This window comes from Pinus tabuliformis, chromosome 4_2 (genome assembly GCF_031772625.1).
Source record: "Pinus tabuliformis cultivar Carrire ecotype Pingquan chromosome 4_2, CPIR1, whole genome shotgun sequence".
NCBI lineage: Eukaryota > Viridiplantae > Streptophyta > Pinopsida > Pinales > Pinaceae > Pinus > Pinus tabuliformis.
The window spans coordinates 211,078,882-211,096,625 of NC_142304.1; the positions used below are offsets into that span (position 1 = coordinate 211,078,882).

Sequence of the window (17,744 nt, forward strand, 5' to 3'; positions counted from 1 at the left end):
TTCATCCATATTTGGAATATGAAGTAGGTAGATGGATATGAATAAGGATCATGAGGAAGTCTTCGATTTATCTATAACTAGAACCAATTTATCCATAACTAAAACCGAAAATACTTCAAAATTATGTCCAGATCATCTGTGAAATATGAAACTTGATATTCATGACCTTTCTCTCATTGATCATTATCTCTTCTCTTCATACGCACATCTATATATGTATTTTCAGACAATTCGCACCATTATGGTCAAAGGTCCATTCGGTTCCTTGATTTCATTCATGAACTAGTTTAACCACTGAAAGGTTCTCGGGTCAATCCATGGAGGAAGAACTTCAAGAGCAAAGATTGGGTTGTGTCATACATAAAGAACACCATACAATGAGAGTGTATCTAGCACCCCAATAACGGATGAATTTTTGTAGGATATTTCTATAAAAATTGATTGTTTACGTTTGGTCCATGTCGAGCAGACCTCGTCCTTGCGAGAAATAATTATTAATAAAGGAGGGACTTATGTCACCAAAAACAGAGACTAAAGCTAGTGTCGGATTCAAAGCTGGTGTTAAAGATTACAGATTAACTTATTATACTCCTGAATATTAGACCAAAGATACAGATATCTTGGCAGCATTCCGAGTAACTCCTCAACCCGGGGTGCCACCTGAAGAAGCGGGAGCAACAGTAGCTGCTGAATCTTCCACCGGTACAAGGACCATTGTTTTGACCGATGGACTTACTAGTCTCGATCGTTACAAGGGGTGATGCTATGACATCGAGCCCGTTCCTGGAGAGGAGACTCAATTTATTGCCTATGTAGCTTACCCCTTAGACCTTTTCGAAGAAGGTTCTGTTACTAACTTGTTCACTTCCATTGTAGGTAATGTATTTGGATTCAAGGCCTTACGGGCTCTACGTTTGGAAGATTTGCGGATTCCCCCTTCTTATTCCAAAACTTTTCAGGGTCCACCTCATGGTATCCAAGTTGAAAGAGATAAATTGAACAAATATGGTCGTCCTTTATTGGGATGTACTATCAAACCAAAATTGGGTCTATCAGCCAAAAACTATGGTAGAGCAGTTTACGAATGTCTCCGTGGTGGACTCGATTTTACTAAGGATGATGAGAACGTAAATTCCCAACCATTCATGCGCTGGAGAGATCGTTTTGTCTTTTGTGCGGAAGCAATTAATAAGGCTCAGGCTGAGACGGGTGAAATTAAGGGACATTATTTGAATGCTACTGCAGGTACATGTGAAGAAATGATGAAAAGGGTAGTATTTGCAAGAGAATTGGGAGTTCCTATCGTTATGCATGACTACCTGACGGGAGGTTTTACCGCAAATACTTCTTTGGCTCATTATTGCCGAGACAACGGCCTACTTCTTCACATTCACCGCGCGATGCATGCAGTTATTGACAGACAAAGAAATCATGGTATGCATTTCCGGGTACTGGCTAAAGCATTGCGTATGTCCGGTGGAGATCATATTCACGCCGGTACTGTAGTAGGTAAACTTGAAGGGGAACGAGACGTAACTTTAGGGTTTGTTGATCTACTGCGTGATGATTTTATCGAAAAAGATCGAAGTCGTGGTATTTACTTCACTCAAGATTGGGTATCTATGCCAGGTGTTATGCCCGTAGCTTCAGGAGGTATTCACGTTTGGCATATGCCTGCTCTGACCGAGATCTTTGGGGATGATTCCGTACTACAGTTTGGTGGGGGAACTTTGGGACATCCTTGGGGAAATGCACCTGGTGCAGTAGCTAATCGGGTTGCTCTAGAAGCTTGTGTACAAGCTCGTAATGAAGGACGTGATCTTGCTCGTGAAGGTAATGAAGTGATCCGTGAAGCTTGTAAATGGAGTCCTGAACTAGCTGCTGCTTGTGAAATATGGAAGGAGATCAAATTTGAATTTGATGTGATTGATCGCTTGTAATCCAGTGACTTTCGTTCTACCAATCGGACTCGGCCCAATCTTTTACTACTACCCCAAATATTAGTCCAAATCGTGAGCGGAGATATGGAATTTCAGATATCAATATATGGAATTTCCATATATTAATATCTATATATCAATATATGGAATTTCCATATATTAATATCTATATATCAATATCTATGTAGATATTGATATATAGATATTTCCAAGGTTAAATATCTCAAACAGAGTTATTTATGAAAAAAAATTTGGGTCAAGCATTCGATAACGAATCCTATTCATCCTTTACAATGATCTTATAGATCATTCGATAGGGTTGGTAGCTCAGCGGATCAGAGCTCATGGTTCCGGACCGTGAAGTCAAGGGTTCAAATCCCTTCTAGCCCAAAAGATGTTGTATTTTAAATGAAAATTCCTTTCCATCGCGGTATAGGAGAGAATCTTTCTTTATAATAGAATAAAGTATTCTATCATAATCCTGGATCGATACTTCAGATTCCTAATCAATAATGAATGGAAATGATTTCTCAATGATTCATTCCACTATTGATTAATAATTTTCATCATTGTATTTATACTTATACGACTTCTCTTCATACAAAATAAGATAGGAAAAGTAACAATTTTCACCTTTCTATGGAAGGAAAACTCTATGTCTATAAAGGAGTGGTTCGAAGACAAGCGTAAAATAACTGCATTACTAAAAAATTTGGTCGAAAGGGATAGTAAGGATGCCAATGAGACGGAGAAAAACAAGAATAAAATTATTGATTACGCTAAAATTAAGAAGTTATGGGCTCAATGCAATAATTGCGAGAACTTACTATATCTCAGATTCTTGAGAGAGAATCAAAGTGTTTGTAAAGAATGTGGATATTATCTGCAAATGAATAGTTCAGATAGAATAGAACTTCCAATTGATCGTGACACTTGGCGTCCTATGGATGAAGACATGTACACTCTAGATGTTCTTCAATTTTATTCTGAGAATGAACCTTCTCATTCTGATAATATTAATTCTGAGGATGAATCTTATAAGGATCATATCACTTTCTATCAAATAGAGACAGGTTTAACTGATGCTATTCAAACAGACATAGGTCAATTAAATGGTCTTACTATCGCACTCGGAGTTATGGATTTTCAGTTCATGGGAGGTAGTATGGGCTCTATAGTAGGTGAGAAAATAACCCGTCTGATCGAGCGCGCTACCACGGAATCTCTTCCATTAATTATGGTGTGCGCTTCCGGAGGAGCACGTATGCAAGAAGGAAGTTTTAGTTTAATGAAAATGGCTAAAATAGCTTCTGCATTATATATTCATCAGAAGGAGAAAAATTTGTTATATATATCGATTCTGACGTCACCGAAAACTGGTGGAGTGACTGCTAGTTTTGGCATGTTGGGAGATATTATTATTGCCGAACCTAAAGCGTACATTGCATTTGCAGGTAAAAGAGTAATCGAACAGACATTAGGTCAGAAAGTGATTGAAGATTTTCAGGTGACTGAGCATTTATTTGGTCATGGTTTATTTGATCTGATCGTTCCACGTAATCTCTTAAAAGGTGTTCTGAGTGAACTATTTTGGTTTTACGTTTTACGGTCTTCCTTGTAAATAAATAAAAAGAAAAAAATGAACGTTGAGTTTCCTTATCAGGAAAAAGGATCAAATCGAGTTCCTTGTAACGGAAGTGACAGTGATACAGTTTCTTATCGCGACGAAGGAGAGAATTGCTTTTCACCCCCTTCTTATTAACAATTTATGATCCTCGAGCCTATACTAACAATCCATATAGCCAATTCTCCGCTTTCAGAAATCAGAGAAATTTTGGTCAGGATTCATGTTCTTCCACTATTTTACTTATATAGTAAGTGTTCTAATGGATCTCTATGTTGTAATATAGAACTCATTGTTGAACTCATCGAGATCTTATTAAAAAAAAAAATTGCCCCAACTGGAAATGCTTTTTTAGTATTTTCGGGAGAGACGGGGAAAGGAACAACGAACACTTGCATACATGTATTCTATGAAGAAGGACAAATGGGACCGCTTATTTGGTCCCATCACTTATTTGACCTTATAATTATTCTTTGTAATATGGATAAACATTTCATTGATTAAGTAAGGTACTCGTTCTATGATAATCCCTAACCTACTCTCTAACCTACTCTCTAACCTACTCCCTATCCTACCCTCTATTTTGGTGCCTTTAGTCGGCTTATTACTTCCGGCAATTACAATGGTTCTTTCTCATCTGTATATTCAGAAGGACGAGATTTTATGAATCTGATCAAATCAGATTCAATAAATGGGTTTAGATCTTTCAATTGCAGAACAGATAGGATATCTATATCTATTTTAGATGATATAAGATAGAACTCTTATAGACACAAAATAGGTATAAATATCCAAATTATATATATATGAATATGGATATTTATTCATATTCATATTCATATACATATACAGATAGGATCTACACATATGTCAATAAATAGGTATGGGTCAATATGTTAATGTGGTCGGTTTTATTTTTTCATACGGTATAGATATCTATTCCAGGAGATATTTATACTCCACTGATCCAATGTTGTTTCTAAAATTGAGAAATTAGGGAAGGACCCATTTGAAATGGATGGTAAGAATGGACAAGAAGACAAACTTGGCTGACTTAACTGAAAATTTATCTATCTATCTATCTATATAGATAGTTCATAAGAGTTTGGGAACCAAAGGATAAAAAAGTTGGCTATTCCCTCAACTTCAATAGGATGGAATTGAATACAATTTTTTATGAATCGTCGACCCAAATGGCTCTGGATAGAACCTATAACAGGGTCTCGAAAAAGAAGTAATTTCTTTTGGGCTTGTATCCTCTTTCTGGGTTCACTAGGATTTTTCCTAGTCGGGATCTCGAGTTATTTTGGTGAGAACCTGATACCCCTATTGTCATCGCAGCAAATACTCTTTGTTCCACAAGGAATTGTAATGTGTTTTTATGGTATTGCAAGTCTGTTCATTAGCTCTTATCTGTGGTGCACAATTTTGTTCAATGTGGGTAGTGGCTATAATAAGTTCGATAAAAAAAAGGAATTGTATGTCTTTTTCGTTGGGGATTTCCCGGAATAAATCGTCGTATTTTCCCACGATTTCTTATGAAGGACATTCAGATGATCAAAATGGAAATTCAAGAAGGTATTTCCCCTCGTCGTGTTCTTTATATGGAAATAAAGGGCTGACAAGACATTCCTTTAACTCGTACTAGTGATAATGTGAACCTAAGGGAGATCGAACAGAAAGCCGCTGAATCAGCCCGTTTCTTGCGTGTATCCATTGAAGGGTTTTGAAATCGGGGGTGTCTTTATCCTCGACATACATTCAAATGTAAAAACATTTGAATATATGTCGAGGATAAAGGAACATGAATAAATATCCAATCAGGAAATTTCAATAAATATTCCATTTTCATACAATGAAATTTCAATAAATATTTCATTGTATGAAAATGGAACGATATAGGATCTTTACGAACAATATACTATTTTTATGAAATAGTATAGAAAGAGGTAATATAGAAAAAGCAATAAGTTAAAATAGAACTGGTACCAGTAGATGAATATGATGTCTCAGAAACAACAATTACTAGATAGAGTGGTCCGGTTTCCCTAAAACTAAAACGCTTTTTTCCTCTCATCACGATCCAATTATGACTTTTTGTCGTTCTCTCATTTTTCAAGAGCATTTGTCATCTTTGGAGATAACTGGGGAAATATTCGTAAAGGATCTAGTGATCAGGATTCAAAAGATCTTGGCAATGAATAAGACTTATGTTACTTCAAGTTATTCTTCTAAAAAAGAAGAAGATGAAAAAAATGAATAGATAATTGGTCCATATATAAATGATTTGGAATGATCTCCTTATGCTCCGTCTCACCCATTTTGAACAAACCTTTTACTTTTTTCCCGAGTATATTTTTTTGATCGGGATCAAACAATTACGCAATAGATCAATCTATGGATCCCATACCTCATTCTATCACTCGTACTTTGTCTAGATTTCGGACAGAACTGACAAGTGAATCAGGTTCGTTAGCGATTCACGAATTGGAAGTGTCCGAATATAAAGCATCAGCTTCCCTACGATATCTCGCATGTTTAGTAGTACTGCCTTGGGTAATTCCTATTTCATTACGGAAAGGTTTGGAGCCTTGGGTTACAAATTGGTGGAATACGGTTAAATCTCAGAAAATTTTTGATTATCTCCAGGAACAAAATGCTCTGGGAAGATTTGAGAAAATAGAACTATTCTTGTTAGAAAGAATGGTGGAAGATTCTTTGGGAACACATTCACAATCTATTCGTATAGAGATTCACAAAGAAACGATCCAATTGGTCGAAATGTACAATGAAGATTGTATCCAGATAATATCACATTTATTAACAAATCTAATAGGTTTTGCTTTTATAAGTGCTTATATCATTCTGGGTAAGAATAAACTCGCTATTATCAATTCTTGGATCCAAGAATTCTTCTACAGTCTGAGCAATACAATGAAAGCTTTTCTAATTCTTTTAGCAACCGATCTATGTATTGGGTTTCATTCACCCCATGGTTGGGAACTGATGATCAATTCGATCTCCGAAAGTTATGGATTTGCCCATAATGAACGAATCATATCTGGTCTTGTTTCAACTTTTCCAGTCATCTTAGATACGATTCTTAAATATTGGATCTTCCGTCGTTTCAATCGTATATCTCCTTCAATGCCACAACATGGTCTTCTCTCCAAAGACCACTATATTCTCTACTCCATTTTCAGGAACCATAGAATTATTGCACCCATCAACAACAGTTCTACCTTGCAGCTTGTACAGAGTTCCAATCCGAACTCCCTGCATTAATATCAGTGCTCCTCGAACCATATTACAGGTATCTTTCTCGAACACCGTCTTTACACCTGCATCATCCAACTTGCTTACAGAAATCAGATTTTTGGCCAATGCAGGAATCTAGAACACCCGGAAGTGTTCTAACCCTTCCACCTTGCAACTTCAGCTTTACTTTTCCCCGACCAATGATTCTAGCCTTCCTATCATCTCCTAAGAAGACATCACCACCATCTTATTTCTCATACTCGCATAACCACTCTCTATGGGGAGTGAAGTGAAAGGATGCACCTGAGTCAATCAACCATGCCTCATGATCTACATGTGTACTTGAAGAAGCCAAGTACACATCCCCACCTTCATCTGAGGTGGTTTTCGCCTCTGTAGAAGGAGCATCATCAGATCCCTTTCCTTTATCAGGAGCTTTAGATTTACAATCCCTTCTGAAGTGCCCTTCCTTTCCGCATTTCCAGCACACCACCTTTGTAGGTTTTCCTGGAGATTTAGATCTCCCACTCGATGACTTATTTTTGTTTCTGTTCTGGGACCGTCCTCGTACAGACAAGGTATCACCATTCTGGTTGTCCATATTTTTCCGTCTCATCTCCTCCGTCAGCAAGGCTGAGACTATTTCATCAAACTGCAAAGCAGTTGCATTGCTACCTATTGCAATAACCAGACTATCCCACGAATCTGGTAGAGAACACAACAGACTGATGCACTTATCTTCATCTGAAATTTTAATATCAACAGATAATAACTGACTTACCACAGTATTAAACGCATTTAGATGCTCTGTCACCGAGTCTCCATCTTTCATCCTCAGGTTATACAGCTTTTTTCGCAGGAACAGTTTATTCACCAGAGACTTGGATTGGTACAAAGTCCCTAACTTGACCCACAAAGCCTTTGTCGTAGCTTCCCCTGATATATTCAGCAATACTGAATCTGAGACACACAATCGTATTTTGCTCTTTGCCTTCCGATCCAACTTCTTCCATTCTTCATCGGTCACTCCCGATGGTTTAGTACCCGGATCTACCGCGATCCACTGATCTTTATTCACCAACAGATCCTCCATCTTGAGTTTCCACAACTCAAAATTCTGACCATTGAACTTCTCAATCTCTATCTTTCCACTGCTCGCCATCTTCTTTCACCACCAGAATCGATCTCGCATATCTCCCACTGAACAGGGTCTACCACAGGCCCGAGCAAAACCCCTCAGCAACAAAGGCGTCCCCTTGAAGCCAAAACAGCTCTGATACCAAATGTAGGTTTTAACCCTGTACAGAAATTACCTGCATACAAATTCTTAAACAAAGAAAATAAACAATGCGAGAGCATAACCCATAAAACACATATGCACAGAGATTTTTCCCTGGATCCCAAAACTGGGACTACCAGCTTGATTTTTCATTATGTTCCTTTCAATGTTACAATACATATTTATACATGTCGAAGCATCCAATACCATGGACCGAAAACCATCGCATCCAATACCATGGACCGAAAACCATCGCGTCCAAAAAACATGTGCGAAAATCATGCACAAAACCATAGGTGGGTCCGCCCAACCTAACATATGGTCCAAAACCAAAATTTTCCGGGGCGCTGCCCCGGACCCCACAAAGTGGGGTTACGGGTGCCCTTCAAACCCCCTATTAACTACGTGGAAGGAATATAACACAACCCAACATGTTTGCTTTTGATTTGGGAGTTTTGGTTTGCCTGTCATTATTTCGAACATCATCGCGGCTTTAAATTTAACAGTCGCGATGTCATCGCGCTCACCCTTTTATAGTATTTTGTGCATCACGTAATTACACCTCACAGTTGCGACGGTTCTGAAATTCCAACCATCGCGGAAAATTCGTGTACTTTCGCGCTGACATCGCTCTATTGCTGCGGCTAGTGCTTTATCAGTGCTTGTTGCTTGTGTATTACCCACGCTGATTGCTGTAGAATTGATTTTCTCAATTCTGCCTCCTGAGTCCATCAGTCCTGCTGGTCCCTTACTTTTCCCACCTGCTTAGTAGCTTGTTTTTCACTGTTTATGGATAAGGCACTCTCTTGTGAGCTTTGTTGAATGAATCTTGATTTTTTGCTTATGTGACCTAGTTCATTTTTTCAAGTTCCTTGAATCTCTTGGCTTGGTTGCTTGTTTTCTCAAGGTTCGTTTGCATCTTGTTATTGGTTTGATTGAGCCTTCCCCTTTGCTTATTTTGGTTGATTGTTTAGTGACTGTTATCAAACCAATCTTTGGCATTGATTCGATTTCTCTTCACTACCAAACTTAGCTCACAATTGTTTGGATCAACCGGTTTTTTTCCACACTTGCTTGTTGTCTATTTGTTTCTTCTAGATTTAAAGACATTGAAATCAAAAAGATTGCATTCATTTAGTATACGAAAGTGAAAGTGAATTTGCATTTCAAGTTTGCATATTGGAAAGCGAATGTTTAAATCTCTCATTAGTAGTATCCATGCACTTTAGGAATTGATGTCTGTATGCATTGAGTGACTGCCTTTGTTGTCTTGGTTTTCTTGGTTTGGGAATGATCTCTCTACCCTCTCGTAGGTAGGTGTTCATTGAAGAAAAAGGATTTTTCATTCATTCTAGTTGCATCCTAGGATTTTTTGTATACATACGGTAAGGCCTGAAAACTGAAACATAATCCAAGATCAACTCTAAAATGAACTGAATAAATCTAACAACGCATTGGAACATAACGCACACTATTTAGAGGTCTAGGCTAGAGACGTGCTCCGGCGTCGTTAAACCTAGTCACTTTTGTTTCCACTCAAGGTTGGGTGATTCCTCCTTCTATGACTCAATAGTGGTCTAGTACGGAATTGTGCTCCCATGTACCGTCGAGTATATGTTGGGAGACCCCACTAGGTTATCATCCTTTATCCCTAGGAAGTCGTTTCTGTCGCCTTACAGACCGTAACGTACTGAACACAGCATTCGGGAAGATTGACTATCGTACATAAAGTCCTTGGTTTTCATATGACTGCCAAGGTGTATATGCAGTTTTACGGATTTGTCTGGTAAACCTTTTGCCTAGTTCTCCAGAGTAGTCACTTTCATTCCTTTTCGAACTCCCTAAAAGAAAAGGTCCATCTGAGCACTTGTCACTTCAGGCTCATTAAATATTCAAAGGCGACTAGAGTCATCTTTTTGTCCTTTTCTCGACTCTTTAAAGATGAAAAGGTCAAGTTTTGTTCCTGTGTCTTAAAATTTATTCGGCCACGTTCACATTTACCCTGGTAGATATTATTTGCATTAGCTTGAGTAGGGTTCTTTCTCATTAGTTTTCCTAGGGTTTTTTTAATCATCATCCTGGTGGAATCACCGATCCCGTCTCCTGTTCCAAGTGACCAAGGATCTCCCTCTTCTGTTTCTCTTGAGATACCGGTTGTTAGTGATACTCTCCCTATTATTCCAAGTATCCAACCGATCAACTCTCACGCTCCAAAAGATGAGACTTACGATATTCACTGGAACCCTGTTTGGGAGCCTTCCGAAGAAGATATTCCCAGTACTCCTCCTAGTGTTTCAATCCCAGTGTCTTCTTCCGACATGGAGGACACATCCCTCGTTACGAGTGAAGAATCTATTGTGACGAACGGTGAAATTCATATCTCAACGAAAACTACACCCTTCCGTGTCACCCCTCTTGGTGTCACGTTTCCTTTACGCTATAAGGATTCGAGGGATGTTATGGGTTATAGGACCTCCCTTATGAGTTCTATGTGGTCTCACACAGTCACTCTGACCTCGGAGTCTTTTATTCCTCAAATTCACAATGTGTCTGTCACCTCAATCCTGACTATTCTAACTGTCTGTGTGGCTTCTTCAACCCTCGTTGTTGGTGCCATTACTGCATCCTCAGTTGTCACCACTGTTGTTGGACCTTCATCCAGATTAGCGAATAGTGGCCCATTGGCATCTATACTCAGAGTTGTTGATCCTACACTAAGTGCCCCACCTTCTTTTGGTTCCATTCCAACAGGGGGCATACGATTAATATTTGCATGCTCTTCAGAATCCGTACCCTCAAGATCTGTTTCATTATTACGATTCTCGAGGAGCTCATATCTATTACCCCAAACCTTTACCTTCTCAGCATGCGGTTGAGGTTATGGTCCCGCTATTTGTTGCTTGGGGTACCACCAGTTATCATGGTGCCCAAGTACCCCCTGCGAATTTTCAAGGACCACCTTATCAAGGTCAACCGTCTTACACGCAACCCTCCTATGGGCAACAGTATTATGGACAGCCTTATCCAGGGCAACCTGGAGGCCCACAAGGAAAACCCTTCCAGGGAAAACCTTCGGCCTCTAGTGGTTCGTCTTTTACTTATTTCAAGCAACCTTCTGGTAATCTGGGACAACCTTACATGCAACAAGGCAAACCTGGTATCCAGCAAGGCTACCCTTCTGGACAAGTTGGTTAGCCTCAAATCTAATCAGGTCAACCAACTGTCTAGTCTGCTCAGCCATCTGGTCCATCAGGACAGCCCTCAGTTGTACAAAGACAACCCAACACCCAGCAAGTTCAACCTTCTGGGCAAATGGGTCAATCTCAATCTCAACTAGGTCAACTTGTTGGCCAAGTGGCTCAGTGTCAGTTCCCTCAAGGACATCCATCTGGGCCTGCTCAACCGGGCACTCAAATGATTGTTGCTTCTCAAGCTCAACTCGGTTTTCAGCCCCAATCTGGGCTCCAGACCCAATCCGGTCTTCAAATGCAAGTTGGATCCCAATCTCAACCTGCTTATCAAACACAGCCTCAGTTTGGAGCCCAGCCGCCTTATGGTTTCTAGCAATCCCAAGGGCAAACTCAATTTGCCCTGTACCAAAATTATTAGGAACTGCAGGTGTGTCCTTATTAGAATTACCAGTAATCGTATGTTGCCTCTGCAGGCCAAGTTGGTAATCAATGGAACGCTGGGGGGAAAATCCAGGGTCAGCCATCCTATAACCCCTATGGACAAAATCCCTACGGACAGAACCCTCCTAGGCCAAATCCGTCCAGACAGAATCAATGGGGGCAACAAGCAGCTGGCTAGAACTCTGGTGCTACCTCCTACCCACGGCCTCAGATGTCTTTTAACCCTCAATTACCTTTTTTAGCAACGTTGGAGTTATCGGATTTGTCCAAACTGACTAATGATCCTATTCTTCATAATCCGTATTGGCCGCTGGTTCCAACTAAGATTCTCGGTGATTGTCCCAAATTTGATGGTAACGCTGGAGAAGACCCCCAAGCCCACGTTATGACTTATCATCTATGGTTTTCGTCAAATTCGTGGCTTGATGATTCAATCCGGCTCCACCTTTTTCAAAGGACCCTCACTGGCTCTACTGCTAAATGGTATATTGAGTTAGCTCGCAGATATTTTCAGGATTTTAACTCATTGGCTATGGCATTTTTAACTCATTTTCAGTTGCCGATTTGATATGAAATAGGCACACACCTCCTTACATCCTTGAAACAAACAATGGCTACACATATCTCTGATCATATCCATGAATGGAGATGGCATTGCCGTTTGATTAAGTTTTGGATTCCCGATCAGCTTTTGACTCACTAGTTCGCGATCTCATTTGTCGGTCCGATAGCACTGGACATTGCTATGGGGGGATGTGTAACTGAAGAGCAGACTATTGCGTGTGCCCAGTACCTCGATTTGGTTTACTCCCAGTGTGGTCCACTATATGATTATTTTCCTGATGCCTTGAGGCCCGGAACTTCCAAAGCCCTACCAACACCATCTCTTGATGGCATCATTGGTTCTGTTAATCTGCCCTCTAAGAAATCTTCCACGAACCCTAGGAAGCAAAAGTCGAATGCTCCGAATGAAAATATTTCTCAGGCTGTATCCAATTCTGGTAATACTTCCGAGGTCAACGTCGTCCAGTCCACCACGGTGGATAAAGCCTCGAAAGGAAAAAAGAAGGGAAAAGGAAAGAATAAAGTTGATCAACCCAAGCAGGATTCCCCTAAACCTCCACCCGAGGAAGGTGCCAAATGCAAGCCCAAGTATCCTTGCCTTATCTGTGATGAGGATCACTATACCAAAGACTGCTCGAGGTGGTCTGAAGTTAGTCGTTTGTTGAAAGGTGCTCCCGGGACTCCTGTCGTGCTCAAAGAGCCTTTTCCCTCGCAGCAAACGCAAATGGTGGCTAATCCATCTCAATCCTCTTCTCCCTTCGGTTCTCAAGTGTTTATGGCTGGGATGATTCTCGTCCACATTAGTACTCGGGAAAAAGAGTATCCATCTCCTACTGGGAAAGAGCCTGAGGTCCCCTCTAGCGCTCCTCCGTCTGGTTCTGGTCTGCTCCATATTGAGAGACCAAGCACTGAGACGCCCATCCGACCCCCTCCTAAAGGTGTACTCCGGAAATCTTCTTACAACCCTAATGCTTGTGCTACTCAGCACTATAGCATCAAGTGTCTTCTGAAGGGAACATGGGAAACATCACGCAAACCCAGCCAATCAACATCTCTGTTAAACCAGGGATTGTCGAGCATATCCATGTCGGAGTAACTTGTACTCCGGAGGAGATTCAGCTCTATACTGATCTTTTTCGTGAATTTCGTGATGTCTTTGCTTGGTCTTACGAAGAAATGCCCAGCATCGATCCTAGCATCATGGTGCATGAGATACCTATGTATCTAGGTGCTAAGCCTGTTCAACAGCATTTACGCCCCGTGCACCCCCGAAAGGATACGGCTATTAAAGAGGAAGTTGAAAAGCTTCTTAAGGCTGGTTTTATTTACCCCATCCCACTCACAGATTGGGTCTCCAATATTGTCCCTGTGACTAAAAAACAGGGCACTATCAAGGTCTGTATTGATTACCGTGCTATTAATAGAGCCTGTCCCAAAGATAACTTCCACACACCCTTCATTGACCAACTCATTGATGAGTGTGCTGGGAGTGAAATGTATTCATTCATGGACGGTTTTTCTGGTTATAACCAGATTAATATTGCGCCCGCTGATCAGCACAAGACCGCCTTTATCTATCCATGGGGCACTTTCACCTACAAAAAGCTCCCTTTCGGTTTGAAAAATGTTGGTGCTACCTTCCAACGCGCAATGTCTTATGCATTCCATGATATTCGACACATTGTGCAACCGTACCTGGATGATCTACCAGCTCATTCAGCAAAATTTCAGGACCATCCCACTCACCTTCGCGAAATATTTGTCCGCTATCGACACTACCGCATTCGGCTTAATCCACATAAGTGTGTCTTCTGCGTTAAGTCAGGCAGACTTCTTAGGTTCATCGTCTCCCGAGAGGGTATCCGTTTGGATCCCCTTAAAGTCGAGGCCATTCTGAATCTTCCTCCCCCTACTTCTTTGCAGCAATTGTAGAGTTTGCAAGGCAAAGCGAATTTTTTACGATGATTCATTCCGAACTATGCCGAAGTGGGCAAAGGTTTTATGCAGTTATTGAAGCGGGATACCCCTTTTTTGTGGGATGCCGCTACTCAAGAGTCCTTCGAGCGTCTCAAGGTTCTCCTTGTTTCTGCTCCGTTGTTGCGTCCTCCTAATTATCATCGTGACTACACTCTGTATTTGGCTGTTGCCGATACCACTATTGGCATGGTTCTCATTCAAGATGATGACGATGACACTGAGCATGTCATTTATTATCTTAGCCGCAATCTATTAGATACAAAAACTCGATATGCTTATGTCGAGAAGTTGGCATTGGCCGCCGTCTGTGCCATCCAACATTTCTGCCATTATATCTTTTTGTGCACCATGACAGTGGTCTCTGATTGCAACCCGATGACGTACATCCTATCACATTAGTTGCGGGGGGCAAGTACTCGAAGTGGATTGTTATCCTCCAAGAGTTCAACTTGGAATTCACCACTACCAAGTCTAAGAAATCCCTTGTCTTTGCTGAGTTGCTTTGCTCTCTGCCATCTCTTGTCACGCCCTCTCGGTTAGAGGACCATATTCCGAACGAAACCCCGTTCTTAATTAGCACCCTCGATCCCTGGTACAGGGATATCATTGTCTATCTACAGACATCCTCTTTTCGTCCTGGTGTGTCTAAGGATGCTCGACGATAGATTCATCATCAGTCTCAGCCCTATCGTATTATTGGGGACACCCTGTACCATCTCAGCGCTGACTCTGTTCTCCGCCAATGCTTAACATTCGAGGAAGCTGAGCGAGTTTTAAATGACTACCATTCTGGCGCCTGTGGTGGTCACATGTCTGGATATGCTACTGCTCAAAAGATCCTCCGTGTTGGGTACTTTTGGCCCTCCATCTTTAAGGATTGCATTCTTGTCATCTGCTCCTGTCACGAGTGCCAAATCTACCAGCGGAAGATGCGTGCGCCTCCCGCTCCATTGCACCCTGTTGTTACCGTCGGCCCTTTTGCAAAATGGGGCATTGATTATATGACCTGTAACCCTTGCTTGGCCGGGGGGCATGGGTATATCATCATTTCCATTGATTACTTCACAAAATGGGCCGAGGCGATGCCCACACTATCTGAAGACGGTCACACAGCGGCGCAATTTTTGTTTAATCATGTTATCTCACGGTTCGGAGTCCCTCAGGCTATCGTCACTGATCATGGTAAGCATTTCCATAATCACATGATGACTGAGCTAACAACCCAGCTAGGCTTGCGGCATGATAGCTCGACTCCATACTATCCTCAAGCCAATGGTCAAGTAGAAGCTGTCAACAAGGTTCTAGTTACGATGCTTCAACGTACCATTGGTATGCACAAGTCTAACTGGCACTTGATGTTGTTCTCTGCCTTATGGGCCTACTGAACTTATGTGAAGGATGCCACCAGTTTCACTCCATTCCAATTAGTTTACGGACTGGAGGCTACCCTTCCCATCGAGTGCGAGATCCCTTCTTTGAAATTAGCCATCGAATTACTCCCCAACACTACTCCGATAGAAGAACACCTTATTTACCTGGAAGGGCTAGACGAGACTCGTCGACTAGCCTCTCTAGCTATCGAAGCACAAAAGAAGAGAGTGAAAACTCACTTCGATCATATTGTCCATCCTCATTCTTTTGTTGAGGGAGATTTATTCCTGCTCTACGATCAAGCGAATGATAAGCTGGGGGCAGGCAAATTCGAGCCCATGTGGCACGGGCCTTATATTGTAAAGCAAGTTTTGCAAAAAGGGGCCTATGAGCTGATTGATTATGAAGGGAATCCTCTGGATAAGCCGTGAAATGGGCTTTACTTGAAAAAGTATTATGCATGAATTTCATGCACTTTGATTTGTACATACATGTGTTTTTAGCAAGTGTGTTGTGTGTGTGTTTTCATGTTTTAGCTTGGTGTGTAGGCGTGATTGCCGCTTATTGCGTTTTTTCTTCTTGTGCAGATGTCTGGTGCACCTTACGTTGGTTTTGCTAATGGTGCCTACCGCAGTACCCGCAACCTGTCTTCTGCGGCATGGGTGATCTATGATCCTCATTGTGAGTTGATAGACCTTCAAGGTGTTTGTCTAGGTTGTACCACAAACAATGTCATTGAATATAGTGTTGTTATTGAGTTATTGGCCGAGGCGATCAATCTTGGTATTTGTACATCGGTTGTGAACCTGGACTCTTAGCTTGTCGTCCACCAGATCAATGGGCGATATTCCGTCAGAGACCATCGAATTTTAAGGTTGTATTTACGTGTTAAATTGTTAGAAAGGAATTTTGATTTTATCACATATCAGCATATTCCACGAAGATTAAACATGTTAACTGATGCATTGGCAAACCATGTATTAGACAGACATTTGCGTAACATGTAATCAAAACAACATATGAGAAGCATGTAAAACACAATAATAAACCATAGGAATATGTATGTATATATATATATATATATAGATATATATATGTATGTATATATATATGTATATATATATGTATGTATATATATATGTCTCTCTCTATATATATATATATATATATATCGTGTGGCGCACCAAGGCACTCAAAAAATAAGTGTACATGTCCAAATAGAGTCTGTTTTCTCCATACATCCGAGATACATGTCTCTCAAAAAATCATCAGTAGGAAATAAAACCTAGGCGTCTATTGTGGTGGGTTATGCTCCCTATAGCACACCACCGCTCGTGCCACTCGCCTCAACAAGCGGTGCACCCTGGGTTCCACTCCTACTGTGTGGATCTGAAATGCTATGGGGACCTCCTCGATCCCCATGTAATCTGGGATCCCTGTTGTTAGGCCCTCAAGGTTCCGGGCCACTGTCTCCACCGTATCATCAGCTGGGGGAGCCAAGGCTAGTGCTGCGATGCCCTGCGCATCCCTCCGCGCCTCTGGAGCCAGCCCGACGGGTCTCACTGGTCCTACATCTGCATACCATAGCGTTCATCATTAGGACATATACATGAAAAATCAAAAAACATCATAAAAAATAAAATGGAAAATAATGTGATCAAGTGTCTTACCACCATCATCCCACTGCTCTCCAGCGAGCAGCTGCATGTCAGGATCTCCGCGGAAGTCCATGCCAGCATATGGCCAATCCTCAATGAAGATTGTCTAGCGCTCCAGCCACTCTCGAAATAGTGTCCCCCACGACACTGGTCATCCGCCACCTCCTCGTGGCATGTCGTGTGCCCACCGTGTGGCCCTAGGCTCACGTGATCTGGGTAAATCCAAATCCATGTCCTGTAACTGCAATGCTAGCACCCGCTCCAGCATGAGCAGGACTAAGATCAACCCGTAGCCAAATTGCTTCGTCTCTCCACGACGGCAGGTTGTAAGTTGCCTCTTCATATTCACTGTCATTGTTTATGCCCAGTTAAACATGGTTGGATTGAGACATTCGAGAGCCAACCGGAGATGGGTCCTTGATGCCTCGTGTTGGGCTTGGG

The 17,744-nt window shown here is 41.4% G+C and overlaps 1 non-coding gene across 1 annotated transcript; it reads left to right on the forward strand.

The window, feature by feature from the left end:
* Positions 1-2,256: 2,256 nt before the first annotated feature.
* On the forward strand, positions 2,257-2,330 carry TRNAR-CCG (transfer RNA arginine (anticodon CCG)). The gene has a single exon. It is a non-coding gene; the product is annotated as a tRNA-Arg (tRNA).
* Positions 2,331-17,744: the final 15,414 nt, after the last annotated feature.